The sequence below is a fragment of the Amaranthus tricolor genome, chromosome 13, assembly GCF_026212465.1.
Source record: "Amaranthus tricolor cultivar Red isolate AtriRed21 chromosome 13, ASM2621246v1, whole genome shotgun sequence".
NCBI classification, from domain to species: Eukaryota; Viridiplantae; Streptophyta; class Magnoliopsida; order Caryophyllales; family Amaranthaceae; genus Amaranthus; species Amaranthus tricolor.
Window position 1 is genome coordinate 18063924 of NC_080059.1, and position 12142 is coordinate 18076065.

Sequence of the window (12142 nt, forward strand, 5' to 3'; positions counted from 1 at the left end):
TACAAAGACGGGATACCGATTGTTGAGGAAGCAAGATGCAAAGCAAGACTTGTTTCTTGTGGGTTTAGCCAAGTTTCGAGTATTAACTACGATGAAATCTTCTCTTCGGTGGTAATACACACTTCTATTCGTACTCTTTTGGCTCTTGTAACATTGAATGATTATGAGTTAGAACAACTGAATGTTAAAACAACATTCTTGCATGGTGAGTTAAAGGAAGAGATATACATGAGGCAACCAAATGTTTATGTTGTTGAGGGGAAAGAGGATCATGTATGTTTGTTAAAGAAATCTTTGTATGGTTTAACAGTCCCCTAGGGAATGGTACAAACGATTTAATAAGTGTATATTTGAGAATGGGTTTTCAAGAAGTGAATATGATAGTTGTGTTTACATGAGAGAAGTTAGTAGTTGTTTTTTGTTGTATCTTTTGCTATATGTAGATGGTATACTTGTGATCGCGAAAGACATGTTTGAGGTGAAGTTAGTGAAGGATACGTTAAAGGATGAATTTGAGATGAAAGACTTAGGGTAATAAATAAGATTCTCGACATGGAAATCTCTAGAGATCGTGGAAAAGGAATATAGTACTTGTTGCAAGGAAAGTACATTGAGAGGGTCTTGGAGAGATTTCATACGAATAGTGCTAAGCCCGTTTCTACACCTTTAGCATTGCAAATAAGGTTGTAAAAGGAAGATTGTCCAAGATCTAAAGAGAACAATAAGTTTATGATATTGGTTCCATAGTTAAATATGGTGGTGAGTATTATGTATGCTATGGTTTGCACGAAACCGGACATTACTCAAGGCGTTAGTGTGGTTGGTAGAAATATGAAAAATTTGGGGAAGGCTCATTGGTTTGCGGTCAAGTGGATCTTTAGGTATTTGCGCGGTACATCAAATGATTGTATTGAATATAAAAAAAATAATGATGGCTTGCAAGGTTTTGTAGATTCTGATTTTGGTGTAGATCTTGATCAAACAAAGTCAACTTCGGGATATGTGCTCTGTCTTGGAGGGTCTGCTATAAGTTGGAGGTCTAGTTTGGAAGGGGTAATAGCATAATCTACTACCGAGGTGGAATACATGGTAGTAACGGAAGGCTTTAAGGAGGCTCAATGGCTAGGAGGTTTTGTTGGGGAACTTAAGATGGAAAAATGTGTATGTACTGTTTCTTGTGATAGCCAAAGTATAATTTATTTATCTATGCATTAATATTGTTACTATAAAGGAACAAAATGCATTGAGATAAAGTTTCATTAGATAAAAGATACCATTGAGAAAGGAAAGGTGCTCTTGTATAAAGTTCATAGCGATGATAATTTGGCGGAAATGTTGACTACGCCTTTGCCCACTTCTAAGTTTGAGCATTGCTCAAGCTTGATTGGTTGTTTTTGAGTTGTGAATGGCCTATCTCCCCTTTGACGAAGATGCTCCTCTTATGAGGTGATTTCATCTTGTGGTGAGATGAATGATGTTGATATGTTTTTTATGGATATTCAGTGCTTGTTGTTTGTTGACGAAGATTAGGTTTATGTTCGTCACGGTGGAGAATTGTTATGTTTGGTAGCTTAATAATCCCAAGTGTGAATATGTAAGTTGATAATGAGGTTTGGATGTTTGAGGTTTTAAATGGACGTTATGATGACTGTTGCAAAGTTGTGAAACATGTCTGCGAAGCACCTGATACTCGCTCGACCTTGTGGTCGACTTGGTCGAGCCAGAGCTCGGAAGCTTCTGATCATATTCTATATCTCGCTCGACCTTCACTCAACCACATTAAAATTGCTCAACCCGGTCGAGCAAATGCTCGGCATATTCTGTTTAAATGCGACAAGTTTAAATTAGTTCGTGGGCATTCTATTATCTCCGCTTTTGGTTCCAAAGTCTATATACGACACTTATCTCTTCTACATAAATGTAAGATCATTTAATCATATAGCAATTGGGAATTGAGTTGAGTGTCATATTCAAATACTTACAACTCGTTTGGTAGGTGGTATTAAATGGTGGTAATGGGAATGATTTATAGTGTAAAATTTCATCAAGAGTTCTATATCATTTCCATGGTAATGAAACTTTGATCATTAAAAAGTTTTGTTGTTTACAAATTTTCATTACCACTTAATATAAGTTCTCCCAATAGTACTGCATTGGAATGAATTTTATAAAGAAAATGAGATGATTAAAGTTGGACAAGCATGACAATCAAGGTAGCCAAAGATATTTTTCAACCAAAATTACACTAGTTTTTCATTTTCATTACCACTGTTTATTACCACCTACCAAATGGGTTGTTAGGGTTTTAGTAAGAGGTTTTTGGGGTTTTATCTTCTTCTCTTATCTTAAACATTCTAAGGGTGTTTCTTCTCGTAGAGTGGATTATAATTTGTAATTAAATACTCTAAAGCAATAATATTCATTTAATTGTTACAAGTGGAGTATTATAGTATTTTTTTTTCATTACCAATGATATTAGGATTTTTTTTCCACCTCTCAAATCTTGTGTTATTTTCTTTGTTTGGATTTTTGTTTTTAGACTATGTTGTATTCTTTAATTGATTATTTGTATCAAACTTTAACATAATCTGATTTAATCAACTTCAAAATAAATTTTAAATTATATAAAAATTTTTGAGACAAAAAAATCTAATTTTAAATTGACTTGAAACATGGGAATTAAAATGGAGCTGATAATCAACCCCTAGTCAAAAACATTTTGCTGTAGATTAGTTGGCAAAATTGCTTTTAATTGGGCAACACCGATCATTCGAGAATTTTTTGGTTCTCCACACAATTTTTGTATTTGTTCTTTCAGGTCTTCTAGCATTCTTTTTTTCCAGGATTTTTTTGTCAGCCATTGTTTTAGTTTTTATCTTCTCCTGAGCCTGACTCCTACTACAATTATTATTTTTCAAATAAGTTTCCGAGTATTTTATTCAAAAATATTTTTTGTTGCAAATTAACTGATATGACAGTTCAAAATTCTATTCCTCATTAGTTATAACTTCTCTGGTTTTCTAAAAATAGAAAATTTTTATGAAGAAACTCAATCAAACAAATATCACCAATTGTGATTAATTTGAAACGGAATTTCCAAATAAAAAAAATGGATTTAAGAAAATAAAACAGAAAAAATTCATTGTTTTTCTACTCAAATGAAGAGCTTCTTTGCATTGAATTCGCTTCAACTGTATGCTCAATTGCTCGGACCCTTGTGTCTAATCATGAGCAATTTTCCTAAAACATAAACTAATTCATTTTATACATTTTGATGCTAATATTTTTACGGTTAATACAATTCTTTAATTATTTGTAAAGGTAAGGGTCCATTTCAAAAGAAAATTCAGCCAATTAATCTTTATGGGTCTGTGTCTAAATATGTATCCATGTCGGAGGTTTAACATTCATTGTAAATCCCAATGAATGTAATACAATTACGCTTCTATTCGATTCTAATTTTAGAGACTCACATAAAATAGGCCTAATTCAGCATTTATCATATATAATATGCTTAATTGTTGCTCATACTCTTCACCCTACACAAGTATTCTATATCAACTAATTAAAAAGCCAACTATTATATTAAAGATTAGAATTACTATTACTACATAATAAATTAATCAATTAAACACCTCTACAACTAAAAATGAGATCAAAAAATCTACCTAAAAATAGTAAGTGAAAAAAATGTAGGAAATGAAGAATGATTATGAATTTATCAACATGGGTTTTGGGCAGAGGCTTCGAAGAATTGGGGGCCAAGTTTAGTACGACAAACAGGGCAAACGGGTTGTTTAGAAAGCCAAGTATCAGCACATTGAAGATGAAAGCCGTGATTACAACCCGACATCATACGAGCCAATTCATCATCTTCAATATCATCTAAACAAACAGCACATTCATTCCCATGAATTAGCTGATTTCCCATTACTTTTGGAAGTTTCTCCAGTTCCGTCGCCGAAATCCCTTTTTTTACCGACCCTTTTATCGGCGTTTCTGGTGGCGCTTGACATGCGGCGTACCATAGCAAGCAAATATATATTATGAACACGAAGCTCATACCGGCGCATGGTAGAAACAGTGCCAAGAAAATGGACAACAACATGGCTACTTTTTGAAAAACAATTTATGTGTTTTTTTTGTACTTTTTTTTGGGGTTTTTTTTATTGATTTAGGGTGTTTTGTTAGGAAAGGAGAGAGTAAAAGAGGGAAGAATTATGGTGTTTTGCACACCACATGAGATGGTGAGGTTTTAACTTGTGAAGGAAGAGGAGTGTGTTATTTATATGAGCAACAATAAAATGGACTAATAAAGAATTGAAAATGAAAATGAAAGCAAGAGAAAAATAGGGAGTGTTTGGGTGGTGAGAAGTGTGGAATGGGAAAAGGGTTGTTGTACTTGGGGGTTTTTAATAATTAGATGTTTGTATTTTTTTTAATATTTAATTTAATAAATGGGGTGTTGTAAAATTCATATAGTTGAATCAGTAGGTTGTTTCTTTATCAATTAAAGTCAGATATTTTTTTAAAATTTGGTACTTAAATTTTGGGTACTCTGAATACTGTTTGGTGTCCCCACCAGATAAGAACAAATAGTTCCTTTAAAATCGTTAAAAATTCAATTAGTTAACCCGATAAAAATACTAAATAAAAACCAAAAAATAAGTTGATTTCCCAAATAGAAAAACAAATGTCCTATGATCATATTTACGGCCAACAATAACAAAATTTTTAAGAATTGTAACCTTTTAATTAAAAGCTTGTGCCATCTATTGCGTGAGATCTATATCAGATCGAGTTTCTCAGTCATTTTTTTGCAAATTTGATCAGATTGAAAAATAATTATTAATCGATAGCAATATTAAAATCTTAATTTTTTTTTTAAAAAAAGGGAAAATTCAATTAGCTTTTCAAATCAAATTAAAAACTCCTGGTTTTGCACGAGATCGTCTCAGTATGAGACAAATAGTCCAATCAGCCTAAAAACAGTTTTCCTCAATATGCTCTCAAAATTATATCTATTTAAAGTCATAATTAATACATTTAATATCAAAATTGATTTTTCAATTTATCATTTAAGATCCAAATTGATCATTTTAAGATCAAAATTGAAAATTTTCTACCACAAAGCATCTATGAACTCTTGATTATTTCCAAAAAGCATTTATTTAATGAATCATTTTAAGGTCGGAATTGATCAATTTTAGATCAAAATTGAAAATTTTTATAACAAAACTGCCATGAACTTTTGATCATTTTCAAGAGCATTCATCGAATCATTGGGCAAACATACCTCGAGATTGACACTTCTTCCGCCTTCACATCAAGGGTAAGCAAATACTATACCTACAACTTTATTTCTAAATTCATTATGAACAGAATTTGTTGAGGAAAGAACAATATCACTATTATTGATCGATAAATGAAAGATTACAAGTACTCTTATGTTCCATTATAACAAAAATCTTGCATTGATTAAGAGTACATATATATTGTGCAATGTTTTAATACTATTATTTGATAGTGCTATTGACCATTTATTTGTTGTTCTGAAATTTTAAAAACTGAATCATATTTAGGTAGAATTTAATCAATTTAATGTCAAAATTGATCATTAATATGTCAAAATTAATTTTTTTTTTAATTTTAATTGATCTGTTTAAAATTTACTTTAAGTTAAAATTAATATCTTTAAGGTCAAAATAGATAAATGCCCAATTAAGTGAAAAAATAAGGGAAAGAACGTGAGATTGTTACATGCACAATTTGGACTGGCCCGAATTGACGATCTCAGAAGGAAACCGTCCCCGGCGAAGTTTTTGCGAATTAAAAATCAGCAATTATATCACAAAGATGAATATGGATCTACAAGTGTAGTAGTGGAGTGGAAGGTGGAACGACACATTTTCTTGATTGCAAAGAAAGTAAAAGAATAATTTAAAGTTTTTATTTATATTCTTTTTCTTACTTGGGAGTTTTGCTTGGAAGTGTCATCTCACAATGGAAGATGCACCCTACCTATCTCAGGACTATAGAGCTAATGTTTTACTTCCTCTGTTTTATAATACTTGCTATCGAGTATGATATATTATGTGGAAAAATGTCATTATTAGTAACATATATTATAAAACGAAAAAAGTATGATTTAATGTAATACTTGCTATTGAGTATGACATATTATGTGGGAAAATGTCATTATCAGTAGCAAGTATTATGAAACGAAGAAAGTATGATTTAATGTAATACTTGCTATTGAGTATGACATATTATGTGGAAAAATGTCATTATCAGTAGTAAGTATTATGAAACGAATAAAGTATGATTTAATGACAAAAAAAATAGACAATTTTAAGGGGGAAATTTGTGTTCAGCGTGATGCGCGTTTGGAAGGAGAAATACTATTAAACTTGGCTGTTTGTGGGCCGTTTGCTTCACAAGTTTGGTGGTGGGTTTTGGAAATATAGTCATTTTTCATTCAATTTGATTTTTTAATTGATATTTTTTATGTTTCGATTGGAGGTATATAGAGAAAACTAATTCATTCTATAAGTGTCGAGAAATAAAAATCCGTTCATAAGGTGAACTGTAAATTTCTTTAACCACTAAATTAATCCATCATCTTCTATTCATTATTTGTTTTAAATTTTTAATCAATAGAAGAAACCTGAATGGTAGTAGTTCAGTACCAACCCTTATTCATCAAAATGTGGATACATTTTTTGTGATGTAGATTTGTACAAATGTGCATAAATTTATTTTGGACATAATTGGCCCCCTTTTATTGAATGTATTGGGAGAATTCAATGTATTAAAATATAAAAATTCAAAATTAATTAATATAATCTGGCACAATCTTAATTGCAGAAAACACAAAATTTGAATATAAAATTTTAAAATTTGTATATGTTTATGCAAGTTATGATTTGCAATCTCCTTGCACTTAAAACTTAAAAATTAGAATCTTTTCTAATACTTTATTGTTTAATTATTTAGTAAATAACCTTTAGTCAGCTGAATTATTCACTTTTAACGGCATAATGAAATTATTGTTTAATTATATATATATATATATATATATATATATATATATATATATATATATAACATTAATTTATTAGAATTTACAACTTAGGAGTAATATTTTTTTAAATGTCTTAAGAGTATTAATAAACTTTTGTACATCTCACTTCTTGTTTCCAAAGCCCAATTTAGAAGCATTTTTTAAGATAATGTTGATTTTGACAATATTCTTAACATGCTAGATTATACTTTTTTCGTTTTTTATTAGTTAGGCTTCACTTAAAAAACTCTCACATAAAAAGGTGAAGTGTAGCTATTAAAAAAAATAGAGGTAATATTTGTTAGAAATATGTTGATTTCTCCTTTTGTTATTTAAGATGCTTGAAATTGTTGCATTTTACTATGAAATATGTATTCGGACTATGCTCTGGTTTATTAGTTAAAATATGAGACCAAATCATAATTTTAAGTAAACAATGTCGATTTGTTGTCGTAAGTTATGATCTAACAATAAGTACCTAAAAATATAGTTATATTTATATTTCATTACAAAATTCAAAACTCATTTGACCGCGGGTTTTGCACGCTAAGAAAGAGGGCATGTAACGACAAAAAACCCTAAATAGCTTTGATTAACAGTCGTTTGTCAAATAAATTTGTTATTTTGTTCAGAGAGAATAATAATGTTTTTAAGCAATAGAAAGAAAAGTAAATAATTAGTCCAAGACATACTATTGATCTCCATTAAGAATCATAATGTTAAAATTAAAATATTATCTTAACATATCTTCTAAAAAGATATGGCTTTGTGATTTCATTGAACAATTTCTAGGTATTTAGAGTTTCGATTTTGATAACCCTAATATTTTAATTAATTTCTTTGGGTCAATAAGAGAAGGAGCTACACCGTTCTTTTATTGCTTGAAGCTCTTTCGTTGATAGTTGATATTAGTAGTCTCACTTCTTCATATGATGATGTACTTTATTATTTCAATACAACAAAGAAATCACTTTATTGGGTTGGAAGCTACTCCTACTTTTGTTGGTGGTCTTTGATACCTTTTGCTTTTTCTAGGGGATTTCCATTGTTTTGCATTTGAAGGGTGGCTTGCTAAATGCGATCAAGTTGTACCAACTTAAACAGTAAAAAATTGACGCTTACGAATCCTAGATTCCCATTGGCTTCTACCCTAATACTCATAGCTCTCTCATTCATTTTTGACCTTGAAACCAACGTAAAAAGAACCCTAAAAATTTAGGGCGTAATAATTAATATATACTGATTTTATTTTGTATTGTTGATATTTTAACTATTTTATAAAATAATTACTAATAATAAATATTACTTGGTAATTTAGAAACAAATCAAACAGAAGATACAACATTTGATTTGTGGTAGTTACTAGTTGGCACATTACAATATAATTTGCTTTTACAGGGATATATTTAGCAACATTTAATTTAAATGTCGCAACTTCAAATTTCTAATAGTATATATAAACGATTTAGGGACATTTATTAGACCCTTTAGCAGTATAATAAAAAATCGCACTAAAACTTTTTGCGACATAGGATCTAGTGACATTTCTCACAAATGCTACTATAGACTATAATAACAATTACATATGCCACTAAAAGATCAAATAAAGTAACGCTAAATCACTTTATAGTGGAACTTAAAATAAAAATCGATAATACTTACACTAAAAATATAAATCGTTAGGAATTTTTTTAATGCCACTAAATCTAATGTCGTAAAAACTTAAATTTGTTGTAGTGGAAGTGTTACCCAATTCTAGTCAAGCTTGTTTTGTATTTTGCGTGTAACTTCTTTCATGTTATCTTGGCGCTACTCATTTCTCATTTTGTAGGGCTCTTTTTACTTGGGGGTATAAATTGATTATGCGTATTTTTTTTACCCTCTCTCGAGGGAATATGTGTATGATTTGTCCAAGACTTCTTTACTCCGAACTATGACTTTATTAGGAATATTGTACCGATAACTTTAACATTACCAAAATGTCAATTTTTGGGTGACTTTGAGTGATGAAGTGATCATGAATTAAAGATAATAAGTGGGCGAGCTTTGACAAAGTTCAAAGTAAGATAGATCAGATAACATTATTTTTGGTTTAACAGACTAAATAATAATGTCGTTATCTAGGATCATGAAAACGAATACATAAATACACAACTCATCTTTTGGGTCTAATTACTTATTAAAATTTGAAAATGTTTGAAAAGAAAATCAAGCAAATGAATATGGTAAATTAAGTAATTATTATATGAATCATTTTATTTTAGGAAATTAAGATATTGCGTAAGGTGTGTGTCTATCATATATCTTAACTAATATTTTATATTTTTACAAAATATGATTCTTATATATTACATACAATAAATGAGATTTTATACATTTTGGAATAAAATTAAATAATGGTTTTCAAAATAATTAATCACAATCATTTTGCAATTCAAAATAATTAAAATTAGATTTTGTATTATGCACTTCAAGATGTTTCTAACAGATAAGAGTATTTGATAATTGATGTCAATTTTATTAATTTATTGATAAAGCTCTCTATAATGTTGCAATATTAAAAACTAGTTTTGAAACATTCATCATTTGATAAATTAAATTATATACAAATTTGGAGAAACTATTTGATTAATTAATAATAATTTTATAAACTAAAGTTGATAATAAAATTCAAGAAGTTTTGATTTGTTTTGAATTAAAAATTTATTTGAGTTTAAAATAGTTTGGTTAAAATCGATTCGAGTTCACAAAAGTTCGACTAAATATTGATTCAGGTTATGTTTGATTTTAGCAGGATCGACTTCGATTTCATGCATAATTCGGGTCGGATATGATTTGGTTCAGTCACTATAAGGTTGGTTACTCTCAATTAATATTAGTGTATCGGTTATAAAAATCAGTTGCAGTTCCGATTTATTTTTCTAATTTTTGATAAAAACCAATTCAAGTTGAATTTCGGTTCAAATGAACCTAAAATGACATATTTTTGAATCGAATAACTTCAATTTCGATTTAGATTTTAGGATTAAATCAAATTTAAACTACTAATTAAAAAATTGCAAGAAAGAAAAAGCCATACACTAAAAAGTGCGTTTCAATTACTCTTTTTGCGTGACTACATTACATATCTTTTCTTTTTTTCTTCCTTTCAAATCATTAATCAATTTCATGATCTATACTTTTGGTTGTTGTGCAAATCAGCAAATGGTTATGCTTGCCAGTTCTCACAACTAATTGCACACATAATTATATTCATCATTTTGAATCATGTCGTGGCAAAATTTAATAGTAATAATGTGTTTTACTTTTTACACAATTTAATGTGTTATTTTGGTCGATTATATATTAAATTATACACATTTAAAATTATAAAAATCTAATATTAGGAAAGTATGCGATTAGAAGATTCAAACAAGATTCCACTTGATTACATTTTTTTTTACAATTAACTGTAATATATAAAATAAGTTCGAACGATAAATAGCGTCAAATACTATTATGTAGCGAGTATTTAAGAACAGAGGAAGTACCATTTTCTCAATAATGTACTTCCTTCGCTCCAAATTACTTGCAACAATAAGTAATAATAAACTTGATGGAGTACTAAAAGTGGGGATCATAAGCATTGAAAAATTATTATAATAAAGGTAGTGGAACAAATAACGGGATCACACCTATACTATTAAATATTTTAATAAAATTAGTGAGAACGGATGTGGAAACCATAAGCAACGTAAAAATGTTAAAATAAAATTAGTGGAAAATATAAGGAAAACTATAAATATTATTAAAATATTAAAAGAGGATTAACAATGTTAATTATGTCAAAATTTTTGATATAAATAGAAATATTCTTTATAAAAACAATAAATAAAATAGTCTAAAATGATAAATGAAAACAATTTTAAGAAACAGAGAAAGTAAATTCTAGAAAACTTAATGTTAAACATTGACTATGCGCAAAATATATTCATATATAATCTTAATAGATTTAACTCTATGTTTTTTCTAATTTATTTTTTTAATTTGTAAAACTCACAATTAAAATGATTTGATATTTAAGTTTGTATGAAAATGTGAATTAGTGAACAAATGAATATAGATAGAGTATTTACTAAATTTTGAATTTTACTATTGCACACATACTGTATTCTTTTCTGTATAATCTATATTTACTAGGGGAAATTGTAAACGAATAAATTAACTTTTGATCGATCCAGTGAAAATAAACTCAAAGGTTAGTTTTTTATTAACAATTCACTCTATTTAATTTTGCACGCATAATGTATTAATTTCTCTATAAATAGAATGAACAATTAAAGAGAGTGAATTTTGAATTTAATTTTTCTAAGAATCATGCTAGCTAAAACATGCTAGCTTAGGTATTTATTATTAAGTCTCTTCTTACTTATTATTAATATTATTATACCTTGCTAAACTAAATCGCATAAATAATTAAATTTAGTTGTATCCAGTAAAATTAAAGGTAATCCTTAAAATTTATTTGAAAAAAGAAATTATAGGTATGTAAGATTCTTTTTTGTTTTTCATAGTAATGAATAATTTTTTAATTTCTTATTTATTTCCTATAAAAAAAAATAAATTAGTTGAATCCTCTAAAATATTATACTCCTTCATAAACTCCGAATAAGTTCATTTTGTGGTAAAAATTTTATAGTAGTATTTAAAAAAAAAAAAAGAATTCATATGATTCTATACCCTTATTTGGTTTATAATCTCAAAAATTTTATAATCAGACTCATTTATCAAGAATTTACGCAAAATAAATCATGTTAAGAATTTTCGCAACATTGGATCTAGTGATATTTCTCACAAATGTCACTATAGCTATAGGAGAGTGACAATTATATATGTCACTAAAGACCAAATAAAGTATCATTAAATTACCATAAAGATATAAATTACTGACATATTTTCAATGTCACTAAATATGTCACTAAAAGTTAAATTGTTGTAGTGTTTTTCAACACACCCTTTTACATGTGAGCTAATGTTTTTAATTGGGTAGAAACATTATTTTTTTAACCTTCAAATTGTTTTTATGAAAGGCTAAGTATT